Here is a 13,965-nt window from a genome sequence, read left to right as displayed (position 1 = left end):
AAGTTTTCAGGGGTCAGATTCACTAAAACCACCATTGTATTGTAGTGACCGGAACACACAAACAGAGTTTCTATAGTGGAAAATAAAGTTTGTGAAGTACAGCATCCCATATGCCACTCTACTCATACAAAGCCTCATACAACAGCAGCAGCCCCAAGGTGACAATTTAGCCTTTATTAATAGGTAATCATTTCCACTGTGTATAGCTCATGAACACATGAGATTTAAACATCATGAGTGCAACTGACTAGCATACTTGCAAAATTCAGCACAACAAAAATTACCTGGTGCCAAGCCAATGGTGAACATGATCCTACATAATAAGATTGGACTATGGGAGAAAAAGAAATGTGAAAAAAAATGTGAAAAAAAAAATGGTGCTGTACATTCAGATTTCAGGCGGGAGTAAAACTGAAGCAAATGGCAGAAATTATATGCTTGCTATGAGGCACAAAGCCAGAGCTAAAAAGAATTGCCTCTATTCAGTGTCTCAGCTTTATAAACATGGAGTGGATAAACAATTAGACAATGGGTTTGGTGTACAATTTCATTGCACTGAGTCAGAAGCAGTGGGTATGTATAGACTAGTACTCTTGGAGAATCAATGCTTGCATGAGGATGAGCTAGATGAGCTACAGCACCATCACTTCTGATCCATGAGAAACAAAGAAACCTGGCAGAGATTGAAAAGCACCCACTCCCCGTGCCATGGATACCACTTACTTCCAAAGCATTCAAACAGTCCAGAACGCCTGCTACAGTTCTCCAATGCCAGCATTAGACTAAACCACACAGTGTAGTAAACACAGGGAAAACACATTACAAAGCCCTCTGATGGGCTTTAGGGTGGGAGGAAGACAGGGGAATGAGATTTCCATACTTTAAAGCCTTGGCAAGTACAGTCTTCAGACAGGCCTGACTGCAATCATGATTGGCTACTTCATTCACCTATTTCTGTAGACACTGGCCTTCCTCCAGGTACTGCTGGTGCTTTTCAAGCAGTGTGCGCTTTCCAGCAATGCCTCTCATATGCCTCCGGCAGCTGTCCTGGGGGCTCTGCAACAGCACACTGCTTTGGCCATGAATGGGCTTGCTGCCCTGCCTGTCACAGCGCTGCCAGCTGAGCACTCTCGTTTTATCAAACTGGCGGGACTCTGGCCAAAGTTTTTAGTTGCTCCTTAAACAAACCTTCAGCTCCAGGTCTCACACCCCCAATAGCACATGCTATAGAATATAACACTCCTTAAAACTAGGGTTTGCAGCATCTGTGGGTTATGTTTTCATTCTCCAGTTTCTAGCTGTGCCACAATGCATGTAATAGGAAAAGGCTTGCATGGGTACCATCCACCTCCTAATGTCAGCACCTCTGGGAAGAACAAGTTCTGTTTCAAAGCTGCCAACTGCCAATAATGGATATCGACTGCACGATCTAATCCATCTTCCAGTTATTAAGGTCAGCCTACTATTTCTTTCCGCTGGCTAAATGTCCTTAAAACTAGATACAAATATTCATGTATAATCCGGAGCTTACTTGAGATGCTGTTGCTATAGTCTTGCTGAATAGCATTACACAAGAGGATTTCACACAAGATTTCACAATTTCCTAAATTAGACTGTGCTGGGAGTGGAAGTAGGAGATGGGGGGGAGAAGAATGCAAATACTTGATAGAATTAATTCAGTGTGACAGAGTCAGAACCATGCATCTGAACATCTGATTCAATTACGAACTTGAAACCAAGGATATGAAACCTGTTTTGCTTATTTTACACCCCCATTAGGTATCTGCCACCTACTGCTATCTGCTAGCGGGACAGAAGGAGAAAGAAAGGACAATATATTCTGTGAATACTGCAAAACTCAAGCAGTAATCTCCAAAATTCTTCAATTTGCATGCCATTTCCTGCTCCTTATCTCTTGCCTTTGCTCTGTCACATGTACTCCCAGTTCTTCATTCACCCTTTATTTTATTCCTTTAACCTCCTCCACCAGAAATCCCTTTGCTGAACAGTAACCTGGCAAGCTGCATTCATGCTGGCCTGTCTGCACTCAAACTGACCAAAAGAGCCAAACCTACACCTGGTGAAGCACCTCACAGATGACCAAAGCACAGCTCTTCATGATCAGGTGGCCTGAAATGCATTGCACAAAGCTGTTGTACTAGTTTGACCACCAGCCCTCCTCAGAATGTCTCATCCGCCTTCCTCTTCTCACTGCATATGCTGCTTGTCAGATACAGATAAAGATGACTTATATTTTGTTTCCCTTGCTACAAATGAAAGTATCACAACCTGTAGGTAGAAAGTTACTCAGAGATAACTGTTCTTGGTTTTATTGTTTCTCCGAGATCTATGAATCCTAGAAAAAAATGTTTTCCTTTCATTAGAGAACACAGCTAGCTGCAAGCGTTCCCTGCCTACAGACTGCCTAGGCACTACCCACACATCTGGGCAGAAATGGAGTCACCAGGTTCTAAGGAGGGGGCATGAGAAGGATGCCGGAGTACAAGTCCTGTCCTCAGGATTACCAACTGTGATTATGTCCTTTTTGCTCTAAGGGAAAAAGCAGCGTGCAAAAAAAATCATTCCTTGTTAAACCTCTATTAGTCTAGAATAGAAACCATTTCTGAAAATAACTGACAACCTGAGGGTTCAAGTCTGTGGAAAGTGCTAAAACACCTACATCTTAGTGGAAGTCCCAAGATCTTACATCACTTTTCAAAAGGGAAAGTAAATACTTAAATTACTTGGATGTTTTTTAAATCTCTACCCTACAAACAAAAAGAGAAAAAAGGCCCAGTTACATAGGCCTCATGCTCCCAGCCTCCCTAACGGGCAAGGAATGCAGGCTCTGTAGAGACAAGCAAAAAATAATGGGTAAGATTGCACTTTTTAGTAAGGTACCTCAATTACATGAGAAAGATGTGGATGTGAAGAGGCTGGCCAGGCTTCCAGCTACGCTGGCTTATTTCAATATCACATCCCAAGACTATTTCACTATAAACAAATTCTACACAATGACAGTAATCTCTTGAAAAGGCATTTTTTCACCCTGGGAAAAATATTCAGAACTACATCCAGACTAAGGAGCACAGTGATCTTACCTCAATGTACTTGCCTCAACAACAGTCATTTGGTTTTAATCTGTATTTACTATCACAGGTACTGTTACACATTTGATTGACCACAAAAGGCCATACAGGACCCCAGACTCCAAGGCTCTGCATTAACACACACCTTATTGCAGGAGCAAGTGCTCAATTGGCTGTCATTATTGAATTTTAATTTCTAGCAAACATTTTCAAAAACAGCTCAAGACTCCACAACAATCCACCTGATTTAGTAAAGGGAAGCAGCAAGCTTCTACCCAAAGATGGTAAGTTTTGCCCCTCACCACTCAGTTCTTTATTCATTCCAACATTTTAATGTTTGCTTCATGAAATACTTTTGGGGAGGGTGTCATGGCCACAAGCACTCACAACAAACTGATTTCCCCTTCCACTGCCCTGAGAAACGGACAATTTCCCCTCACTGACAGAGCTACCAGCTAAATAAGGTGACAGCCAACTTCCAGAAGATTGACAAAAATCAAAGACATTTGTTCAGCCTTTCTGAGCCCTTGACTCACCCCCACCTCTCACTGTAGATAAGCAAAGCATCAGGAGCTCTCCCTTCTCTCTTCACCAAGAGCCCTGCTCTGAAAGCAACTAGTCTTCTTCCACTCCAGCGCTCACAGAGCCAGACTACTACAATTACCTCAATGGAAAGCTAGCTAAACCCCTTCTTCTTCTTCTTCCTGCACCTCCACACCCACCAGTCACACCAAGCTCTTTACAAGACAAATGCTTTCCTCTACCTTCTCTCCTGTCTCTCTCAGCCTCTGCCTGAGCACCTACTGAAGTGGGAAATGCTTGTGTCTCAGGCTCATTTTAACAGCAAGATCTGTAGCAGGTGGGACTTTCCCCCAGACCGCAAAGACTACCAGCACTGCACTGCTTCCAGCCCCAGAAGTCCCATGCTTCCTGGGGGACAATAGCCTTTGCAGAACCATAAGCATCTACAAAGAGCCCGAAATCTGTCAGAAAAAGCCCAGCATCTTATGAAGTAGAGCAATACTGTGAAGTGATAGTACTGGATTGGTTACTTCCATTAGGCACAAATATATTAACTAAAGGCAGCAGAAGAAAAATGAATAGATGTCTTGAAAGAGACTATACTACTGTATAGCAACGTAACTTGAGTAAGCTCACAAAGACCTAATGCAGGGGATGCTCATGCATTCATAAGTTCATGCATATCATGCAACTCATAATAGTTGCAAAGACCTAGAGACACCAAGTCACATGGCACAGTAGAGAAAGGAGGCACCCAGAATTGTTAAATGGGTCCTCGATGGACATTATTGAGACGTTCTCTCAACATCTTTATCAGAGATTTAAATAGGCAGTCTTAGCTGAATGGTTATTTATGGATATCCTATATAACAGATGCAACAGAATGATAAAACTCCACTGTGCCAAGTGCTCTTCTCTTCTGTCTCTGACCCACACACCTGGGTTTTGCACTAGCTTGCTGGAAAGGCGCAGTTCTGCAAATATTTATGAGACCTTAATTAAACTGATTTATGGCAGAAGGGAATGGGGGTGTTAAAAAATACATGAGAGAATTAAGAAAAGGTGACATGGTGAGCCTATTACGGATTGCAGTAAATGATAGAGATGAGACTCTTGTAACAGTTTTCCCACTGAAGGCAAAACTGTAGGACTTCCCTGTTTTCAACACTGCACAAACTATGCACAGGAAATATTCCTACAAGATAAACTGCAGTATTTGCTCAAGCAAAGTTTACAGTCAAGCTTTCACAGCTCTCCCTCTCTTGGAGTATCAAAGCATTTTTATTTGCAACATGGAACATGCTAGTTAACAGTGTGATGCTTTATTGCTCAAATCCTCTCTGAGACATATTTCATAGGCTTTGTAATTGTGCCATTTACTTACACAGTGCATTACATTTCTTGAAATATACATGAACAGTATGCGTGCAGAATACAGTGGGCACTTTGTACATTGGAGCTAGTCCTTGGTTACAAGCAGTGAGCTCAAGGGTTGGGAAAAGGCCCCTTTAGAACACTGTACCCTTGCCCCACGGTTCACACACATTAAAAATGCTTGTTGTGTTTTTGTGTCATTCACTACTTGCAGAAAGCCCTTCTAGTAATCTCCATAAAAGATGGAGCAAAGTCCATGACAGATACGATGCATCCCCTGAAGACAGCTTTGGGAAATTCAGAGATCTGGAACAGGAGAGGGTTCTCCAAACTCAAGACAGTGCTTGGACTGAGTATCTCAAAGTGACTCTTTGCTGCTGCTGTTATTTTTTACTTACTTAGCTTTCTCCTCCCACTTTGTTTCCTTGTATTTTCTCCCTATTTGAATTTATTTACCTCAGTTTTTCTTATTAAATGGTTTTGTCCTCTGGATGCTCTGCATCCAGACTCTGTACCCATGCAGTGCAGAGTCATGTCATCAGCTTTACTCCCAGCTTGGGTGAGAAACTCCATGGTCCTAGTTCAGAAAAAAACAATGTTGATTTTTGTGGACCTTAAGGACACAATTAGAGAGTCCTTACTGAATATAGCTGTCTTTCCAAACCAGGGACACTGGTAGGAGGAACAGCTTCAAGGAACAAAGCCAGACTTGAGGAGTCAAAAATCCTTGCTGGTGGCAGGCAGAAGAGTTGGAAAGCAGTGCCCCATTTAAGACAAGCACCTAGTGGAAAAGCATAAACCAGGATAAAGAGGAGAAACCCAGGGTTGGTTTTGGTCCGTCCCCCCCCCCCCTCCTTACTTCCTTGTTAAAAAGAGATGCAGGTTGTCTTTGTCAACTGGCAAAATTAGCTTAGCTCCTTCCTTACTCTGAAGGCTTCCTGCACAAAGGAAACCACAACTCACCTGCCCTTTCACTAAGGGTCAGCTGCTGTTAACTACCTCTGCATCATCATGCTTGTTGCTTCCTGATCTGCAGGGTTTCTCATCTGGGAAATCTGGGAAATCCCCTAGCCCAAAGAAAATCTGTTGTTCAAAGATGAGCTAGGGAGTCAACCCCCTCTGCATGAAGCTGCTTTCAAATACAAAAGCATCTTCTCCAGCTCTGTGGCTGCTGTGAGCTCCAGCCAGAGGGCGTGTGCTCCGACTCATAATACACACATTAACACTTTTCACTCAAACAAGGGCATTGTCTTATTTAATATTTTAGTCATATAATCACTAAAGCATTTCCATGATTTATTAAATATCACCACATTCTAATTTGAACTGCCTATACAGGATTATTTCTGAAAGGTACTGCAAGTTGCAACATTCAAACACACAGAATGAAAATAAAATCTAACTTACTTATTAAATGCAGGGGTTTATTCACAAACAAGTGCTGTCATGGCAGTGTACTAATTGGTGCAACAAGTAATTAAGCCTGCATCCTTATTTTGCCTCTACAGGATTTCTGTTGCAAGCATCAGCCTTCATAGTGCAACAGAAAAACTAGGCAGTTATGGGAGTTTAAATAATGGTGTTACCTCTCTTATTCTAAGACAGCATGGCAGTTCTGCACTATGGAGTAAATACATTGTTATCACAAAGGCAGCAGCCTTACTGCTGGAGGCTGCAGAGTACAGCCCACTTAGTCCCCCAAGAAGCATCCCACTCGCTAAGGAGCTTTATTATAATTTTCTTTTATCTAAGTTTCTCGGAAAATGCATTACATCATATCACTCATTCACTGTGCTTTGTTCAGCACTTGTGCTACGCAAAATCATCAAAAACTGTTAAACAGCCAGCACTGCCCTATGGCATTTTGCTGTCCCCACAGTGGGACAAGTAGTCCCTTGTTCTGGGCTGTTGTTGACCACAGTCATGGTTCACATGAACCCTGATGGGCTCAGCTGGACAGAAGAACACTGGCAGCTGTGAGACAAACACATGCAATTAGCCAGCACCTGCCACACAGAGCACTTGCAACCCTCATTCATAATATTAAGCTATCCTCTGATAAATAAGGCGGCTACTAAAGATAGAACAACAACACTGGAGAGAACATTATAAATTAGACAAGCAACTGTTGCAGAGTCTAGGTATTATTAGTCAAGCACACTAAACCCCATAAAGTGTGTATAAATAAAAATAAATGTAACTGTTACAAAGGGAATCTCTTTCCTCACAGAACTAACTGCAGAGACACTATGGGCTTCCACTGCAGGCATTTGGCAGGCGAGACAAGAGAGGGTTTGGAGAAGAGCTACTCACAGATTGCACCCAAAAGCTAAAGTGGTTGTTATTATATAGGCCATTAAACCTTTCACCCCTTCCAGCTCCAGCAGGGATCCTAAGTTCATTGTCCACTTGAAGTGTGCAAGTGAGGCTTTGTCCTAATTCCAAATGACTATCAGCCTGTTATACACTCTGCTGAATGTCACCAAACTCATCTTCTTACTGACCAGGGGTTTTCCTTTTTTTTTTTTTAATAATACGTGAACCAGCCAAAAGGAGACCAAGCTTCTCAGGCAGGCAATGAATATTCCCACTGTGGAATGTGTTCAACCACCTACCGGCAGAGTACACAAGCCCATCTAGCCAGACCACATTTCCCACTATATTTTTATTCTTGAAAACAGATGAACGCCCAAGACAAAGGTCAGTTTCATTACCCAAGTAAATAATCTGAGCTCAAAGTAAATCAACTAATGAACTTGGACAATCATTAGCATCTGTACTCTAAACACATTCTGTTAGTGCTATTTGAGCCCTTCATGTTTGGGTTCCTTGAATCTGAGTGAATACATTTGAGTCTGATGAATGATAAATCCTCTGAAGAACTACCTTTAAGTCCACATTTACTTTTTTAACATTTGCTCAAAGTAAATTGTGTAACCTGGATTACACAATTACTCTGCAACAACGTAAACTATGCATTGGAAATCCATGTTATCGTTGCTTTCCTACGGCAGTTAGATTCAGGAAACAGAACTATTGCATGAACTGGGAACCTAACCAATAAAAAACAAACTGCAGATTTTCAGTCACCTGTTTGTAAACCACCTACACACCAAGAAATTCATGGTACAATGTATGAATAGTGTTTCACAGAAAACTGTGTTTTGTCATATATCCACAGACAACAATAAGCAAACAATTCCATAGGTAGCTGAACTAAAGAAAAATTATTTCTTAGGGACATCAGCAAGGCGTCACTAATGCCCCGAAAGGAGAAAATTCTGCCGCAGCTTCCCATCTGGAAGCATGGACGGGGACCTGCCCTCTAGCCACTAACCTGTTTTCAAAGGATATCTATGAAGTTACTCATTTTTATGACTTGAACTCACAGAACAAGCTGAAAATGTATTAAGTAGGAAACAGACATGGAATTGAGTAAGCCTGGCTTCTACAACCAACCCCCCCACCTCCCCAGAAAAACAACTATAAGGAAGTAGGGTCATGCAAAGGAGACTCCAGGAATTTGCTCTGGACTTTTATACATTTTTCCTTGAGTAAAATTCATGTGGTGACTGCGCTGCTTCCTGTGTCTTCAAATGAGGTCCAGTTTTTCTTTCCTTTTATTCAAAAACATGTCCTCAAAAGTCTGAAGTCTTACAGGCCGGGTGCCTTTGATTTCATATATATATATAAGAAACAGGATGGTACACTAAGGACACTAAAGATTTATAAGAACTATAGCAACAATCTCACTAATGATTTAAGGAAAGAGAAGAAATTACATTAGGGTTCACCTCTACTGTACGTTTCCATTTGTGACAAGAAGCTATTTAGTAAATCTGCTTTATAGAGAGATGGCACATGCTCTTCCTCAAAGGCAGGATGCTCAGCTTGAACAACAAATGCTGGAAACTTAAGATAGCTCCTAGGGAAAACCATTACTGTGAAAAGTCACTCCCTGATCCTGGCAAAGCCTATTTAAGCCTAAGTCCGTGAGATAATCACTGAATATGGTAAGCCTTTCCTGAAGAATATTATGTTATTTCAGATGTTTGCAGTATATGGACCAGTAAGTGTGCAAGAAAGTCATAGAATCTTTTAGGCTGGAAAAGATCAAGTCCAACTGTAAACCTAACACCGCCAAGGCCACCACTAAACCATGTCCGTAAGTGCCACATTTGCACACCTTTTAAAGACCTCCACAGATGGTGACTCAACCACTTCCCTGGGCAGCCAGTTCCAATGCTTGACAACCCTTTCAGTGAAGAAATGTTTTGCTAGTTTCCAATGTAAACCTCCCCTGGTGCAACTTGAGGCCATTTCCTCTTGTCCTGTTGCTTGTTACTTGGGTGAAAAGACCAACACCCACCTCACTACAACCACCTTTCAGGTAGTTATTTGTAGAGAGCAATAAGGTCTCTCCTCAACCCCCTTTTCTCCAGACTAAACACCCCCAGTTCCCTCAGCCAATCCTCATAAGACTTGTTCTTTACACCCTTCAGCAGCCTCCTTGCCCTCCTTTGGACACACTCCAGCACCTCGATGTCTTTCTTGTAGTGAGAGGCCCAAAACTGAATGCAGTATTCGAGCTGTGGCCTCACCAGTGCCAAGTACAGAGCACTGTACACAAGAATTGCACATACTGGGCACAAGTCTTCTCTCAGTATATTTCATTCCAGGGAAAGGAACAGTTCTTGTGCTCCCAAATGGAATTACTCTGATATAGCTCAGCGTAGCACACATGACTGCTTCAGAACAAGTTAAATAACTGTTGGTTTAAAAATAAGAAATCATCCAGGACTTCACAGAATGGACATCCAAAGTCACCAAAAGTACATTAGAAGTACCTAAACAAGGAACCCAGCTTCCAAATGATAGCATTGATATGCTTGTGCAGGGACATACTGGAGGATGGGAAAACTTGTGGGCCACCTCCCTTAGTGCCAGCTGGTATAGCTCATGCTTTTGTGTCACACGAAGTACACATCTTCCCCCACTGCCTGGGTTTCCTGAAAATATCTCTAATTTTCTGCACAGTGCTTAGTCAGATTGAGAGATCATTTCTGTACTTCGCACTACAAACTGAGCCTTTTGGTGATGACACATTTCTGCAACCGTCCCTTCTCTGCTTCAGAGGTACAATTTATCTTCCACATCAGGAAAGGAGAAAATAGTCATGTTAAATCATGTCATTGTCACCTAGTGTCCCTGAAAAAAAAACCAAGAGAACTCTGTGAAGCTTGTCTGCATATGACACATAACATCTAAATTGCACATCTAGTATTTAATTCATATTAATTCATAACAGCATAAACTATGCCATTAAAAAGTATTTGTTTTGCATGCATCAGCAAAAGCTGTGCCCAGTGCCCTGTGGCTGGGCATTTCTGAAAAGGCAAGGGTCACATTCTCAACCAATACACAAAGGTATCATGGTTCTCATCCTAGAACAATAACGTTGCTTGGCTGAGCTTCCAAGTACCTTTTTCTAGTTTATATTACCTTCCCACATGGATAAAGTTTGGGCATTTGTGAATTGCTATAGGGTAACTCATTCTATCTCAGTCAAAATAATCTGGGATTTACAGATCTGTAAGGCTGGTAAGCAGTCTTCAGTATGTAGGTATCAGAGTTATTGTAAAGATGAAGAGAAGTCATAACACTGTCATGAAAGTGAGAGATGCCAGCACAGTGGCTGAGGGGCAAGAGACATTGACCAGATGCAGGTCTTGTACTGATAGTCTGGATATAGAGCAAACATGGGCAATAAACAAGAAGAAAAGGAAAGAAAAGCAGAACACAGCTTCATAAATGGTTTCTCTTCATAAGGAATGATACAAACAGAGCATTTTAGATAGTACACATGTTAAATACCTAGGGAGACAATGAATCACAGAGATAAGACAGTGAAGCAGCATACATTCACAGATGAGAAAGAACGGTTGGCTTAGCTTCTCAGGCCCTGTTTCAGGGAGCAAGATAAACCTCCTTTGCAGAAGTGGCAATAACAGTTCCTGGCAGCAGAAGAACTGGTAGTGGTGCCAAAGGAAAAAAACCAACAACCAAACAAAACCAAAAAACTACTAAAATCTCATGAAGTCAAGCAAATCTCCCATTGCTGCCAAGAAGTCCACTGCAGAGCAGAAGACACTGAAAGCCCTGGCCTGGACCAGCCAAAACAGAGCACCAGGACACTACTGAGGGGAGGCAGGATCATGAGAAGGGACTGGGTTTGGTTAACACCAGTAGACAGCCAAGTCCCACACAGATGCTCCCACATTCCCCTGCAGTGGGATGAGAAAGACAACTGGAAGGGTAAAAGTGAGAAAACTTATGGGTTGAGATAAAGACCGATTAAAAAGGAAGGGGCAAAACAAAACAAAAGACAAACAAGGGATACAAAAGTAACTGCTCACCACCAGCTACACCAATACCCAGGCAGTCTCCAAGCAATGACAACCCCTAGAAAACTCCCCAGTCTTATTGCTGAACGTGACGTTGTACAGTAGGGGATATCCTTTCAGTCAGCTGGGGTCAGTTGTCCTGGCTGTGTCCCCTCCCTGCCTCTTTGCCCACCTCCAGGGGCAAAGTGAGAAACAGAAAGCCTTGACACTGCGTAAGCACTGTTCAGCAACTACTAAAACATCCATGTGGTATCAACACTGTTTTGTTCATAAATCCAAAGCACAGCACTATAATACAGCTGCTGTGAAGTAAATTACCCCCACCTCAGGCAGACCCAGCACACGGACCCACCTGCTGACTGAACCCTGTCAACAGACACTATCCTACAGCACGTTCAGTCTCCAACCGCACTTAAATAATGGTTTCCAGGGGAGGGGAATTCAGGCTTGGGGTGCTTCAATCTGCTTTAATGAATCAGTAAGAGACAGATTTACTTATTTTACAGAAAACTCAGCTGAATTAACACAGCTTACACAGAAGGCTGTAAGGATGATGGATAGACCACGTACCTAGTATAGCGACCTTGCTACAAATGCAGCCTAAGGAGAGGAATAAAAAGAAGATCCACTGCACAAAGGCCAGTTAACCTGAAATCTGTGCTGATAAACTCTTTGACATAGGGCAGTCACTTAAACACTCTTGTGTTTCTGCCACAGCTCTGGGTAGCACTCCCTCAGTTGGACACTGATGGGTTTGGATTTTGCCATATTGGTGCCACATGCTCTCGATGGGAACAGGTGGCTAGGGCTCTCCTGCCCTTGGGAACTGTCCTGGTTCCAGCTGGGATGGAGTTAGTTACCTTCTTAGGAGCTAGTACGGTGCTGTGTTTTGGCTTTGATGTGAGACTTTTCAGTTTCTCAGGCCTTGTTAGCGAAAAGGCTGGAGGGACACAAGGACACAGCCAGGTCAGCCAACCCGAACTAGCCAAAGAAGTATTCCATACCATGGGATGTCATGCTTGGCATATATACCCGGGGGATTGGTTGAGGCAGGCAGATAGTTGCTCAGGGACTGGCTGGGCATCAGTTGGCGGGTGGTGAGCAGTTGCATTGTGCACCACAAGTTTCTTCCTTCCTCTCTGGATTTTATTCTTTCCCTCCCTCTTTTCATTATAACTGTTATTGTCATTGTTGCTATTATTTTTCTTTCATTTTTATTCTATTTCGATTATTAAATTGTTCTTTTCTCAAGCCTCCATCCAGTATTACATTCCTTTCCAACTCTCCTTCCCATCCCTCTGGGTGAGGGGGGAGTGAGCGAGCAGCTGAGCGGTACTTAATTACCAGCCAGGGTTAAACCATGACAACAACAAATTTTGCAGAGGTGGGATCTCACCGCCCATTACTTTCAGGCTCTCGAAAAGGGCCAGAGTTTCCCAGCTAAGTGGACATTTTGGATTAACAGTTTATTTCTTCAACAGCAGTCTTTAGGAAAAGCAAACAAATATACAGACCACATGAGACTGCTGAAAACCAATTAGTTTTACTTTAGATATCACAAGTTATAGGCATGCATAGACATGGTAACAACCACCCAAGTGCATCTGGTCACTTTTCCAGCAACCTCACAACAGCTCTCTAACATCAGAGGTCTCTGGGCGATCTAGTTTAGTGTCATTCAGTTTCTCTCAATCTCTCTCTTTAGCTGACCTTTGAATCAAGCAGCAACAAAACAGATTTCTCTCTCTCCCCTCTGCCCTATCTTTCCTCTACCAGTAGTAGTATGCTTATAAACCCCTTAAAAGGAAAGAAAAAGGCACAGATGCTTTTACGTATTATAACTTGCAGTTACTTTGCTAAGTAATTATCTGGTCAGCCTCATCATGTGACCACTCTTCTTAAATCTATTACACCCTCACCTTTATATCCAGGTTCAGATTATAAATCATGGCCTGCCACGCAAAGTAGCCATTTTCTTACCTATGCATGTTCTGCCGGGATGCACAGCTACCAACATTATGCTATCTGAAAGAATTTCTTTTGTTCCTTGCAGTGGCTCAATTCAGAGGCAGGAGAAAATTGATTAAACCCCCCTACTCCAAATTTAGTTTGCAGTGTAACACAAACATACATACCAACTGTCCAATAGCAAGCATTGTACATCAACTGTATCCAAACATAAGATCTTTTAATAATGGTTTATAAATATAAAATGCCAGGTTTTGAGCATTGGCCTGTTGAGCAGGCCAAACTTATTACTGATCTGACATTATGGTCTGCTATTGCCTGATCTGCTTCAGATAGTGTATTGCAAAAATAAGCAGCTGAATATTTTGCAGTAGTATTTGCACCTACAATTAATGGCTGGCTTGCAAGCATGGATGTGAATAAGTTCCACAACATTGACTGAACTACTAGATCAATTAATTCATCTGAGAGCTTCCTGGTGATGCGTCAATTTTTTCTGTACTTTTGAATGAAAAGAAGCAACATGCAATATTCATATGTTGCAAAAAGCACACAAGTGAAGAATTAGAAATTATAAATGGGTAAATCATAAAAGACCAAAACTAATT

Source organism: Falco punctatus (genome assembly GCF_963210335.1).
Source record: "Falco punctatus genome assembly, chromosome: 7".
Lineage (NCBI taxonomy): Eukaryota > Metazoa > Chordata > Aves > Falconiformes > Falconidae > Falco > Falco punctatus.
The sequence above is the reverse complement of the archived record's forward strand: the minus strand, read 5'-3'. Positions refer to the sequence as shown.